We start from the raw sequence: 1,590 nt of genomic DNA on the forward strand, positions 1-1,590 counted from the left end.
ACAGCTAGCTAAGGTAAGGTTAAATCAGTCAAGATTCGAGCTTAGTTCATTAAATGTTTGGATATTTTTCCAACAATAATGTACACCTCCCCACGAATATAAATGACTAGGACCCCCAGCAATTAATGACCAAGCAAATATGTACGTACTTCCAGATTATTTCACTATTTCTATTTCAAAAGCAAAAAAAAAATTCATATTTAAATTTTTCTCACTTTGTTGATTAAAAGAATGTGCTATCTTATGCTTAAATAGTCCCGCCTGACCTGGGTCGCGGTCGGAGCGCCTAAGCGCAATAAGGGTCGGGGAGCCCAGACACCACTTGTCGTGAGTCCGTCACCGTGGACTCGCATTTAGGCCAATCGCACGCTCGGGACGCACGAGAGGCCAATATCCGTCCCACGACACCACCACAACCAGGAGATTGGGCGCGGTGTGCGAGGGCGAAGCGATGCGTGAAGCCCAGGCAGACGTGCCCTCGGCCTAATGATTTCGGGCGCAACTTGCGTTCAAAGACTCGATGGTTCACGGGATTCTGCAATTCACACCAAGTATCGCATTTCGCTACATTCTTCATCGATGCAAGAGCCGAGATATCTGTTGTCAAGAGTCGTTTATGTTTCAAAAGAAGTAAAAGTCCCCATGCTCACACCGCGAACGGGGCACGAGAGGCAGGCTTTCAATTTAGTATGCCTTGGCGCTTTCCGCGCCGGGGTTCGTTAAGCCGAAGCACCCCGGCCGCACCACTCCCCAGTGTTTAAACAAGTTCGCGGGTCATTCTGCTTTGCAGGTTTAGACAATGATTAACGAACCCCAACTCGAAAAGCGCCAAGGAATACTAAATTGAAAGTCTGCCTCTCGCCCCCCGTTCGCGGTACACGCGGTGGACTTGTGCTTCTTTTGAAACATAAACGACTCTTGACAACGGATATCTCGGCTCTCGCATCGATGAAGAACGTAGCGAAATGCGATAGTAGGTGTGAATTGCAGAATCCCGTAAACCATCGAGTCTTTGAATGTAAGTTGCGCCCGATCACTGTCACTGCACATGAGATACATGCATTTGTGCAGGTTAGTCCTTCATCCCCAACTTGGTTAATTCCGCTTATTTACGCAAGTACATCTTATACTAGTCGCAAAATACTTTGGAAAAACCTAGAAGTATTTTCCAATACTCATCAGTCACCCTGGTTACTCTGTGGTGACTTTAACGAAGTCACGGCATCCTCCGACAAGTTTGGAGGGAATCCCATAAATACTGCTAGATCTGCCTCCATTAACAATTGTCTGCATAATATTAATATGATAGACTTAGGTTTTGCTGGCACTCGTTTTACTTGGTCCAACTAACGAAAAATACGGCAGCACCTCATTCTCGAAAGGCTTGATCGCTTTTTTGCTAACCCTGAATGATTGAATTTATTTGAAGACTCTAGTGTCATATTGTATACGGTCAAAACCGATTCGAGTTAGCCGTACGGATTGATCGAGACGATAATGTTTCGATCAAAGGATATCTGCATGACAAGCTCGGCCAAGATCCGAAGTAAGGTCGGCGAACTTCGAGCTCTAAGATCGATCAAATGACAA

At 45.7% G+C, this 1,590-nt stretch overlaps 2 non-coding genes across 2 annotated transcripts; one reads left to right on the forward strand and one right to left on the reverse strand.

Moving 5' to 3' along the window:
- Window positions 1-456: 456 nt before the first annotated feature.
- LOC142169992 (5.8S ribosomal RNA) lies at window positions 457-612 on the reverse strand. The gene has a single exon (XR_012699611.1). It is a non-coding gene; the product is annotated as a 5.8S ribosomal RNA (ribosomal RNA).
- A 301-nt stretch (window positions 613-913) lies between these two features.
- LOC142170003 (5.8S ribosomal RNA) lies at window positions 914-1,071 on the forward strand. Its single transcript, XR_012699622.1, has one exon. It is a non-coding gene; the product is annotated as a 5.8S ribosomal RNA (ribosomal RNA).
- Window positions 1,072-1,590: the final 519 nt, after the last annotated feature.

The sequence above is a fragment of the Nicotiana tabacum genome, chromosome 15, assembly GCF_000715075.1.
Source record: "Nicotiana tabacum cultivar K326 chromosome 15, ASM71507v2, whole genome shotgun sequence".
Lineage (NCBI taxonomy): Eukaryota > Viridiplantae > Streptophyta > Magnoliopsida > Solanales > Solanaceae > Nicotiana > Nicotiana tabacum.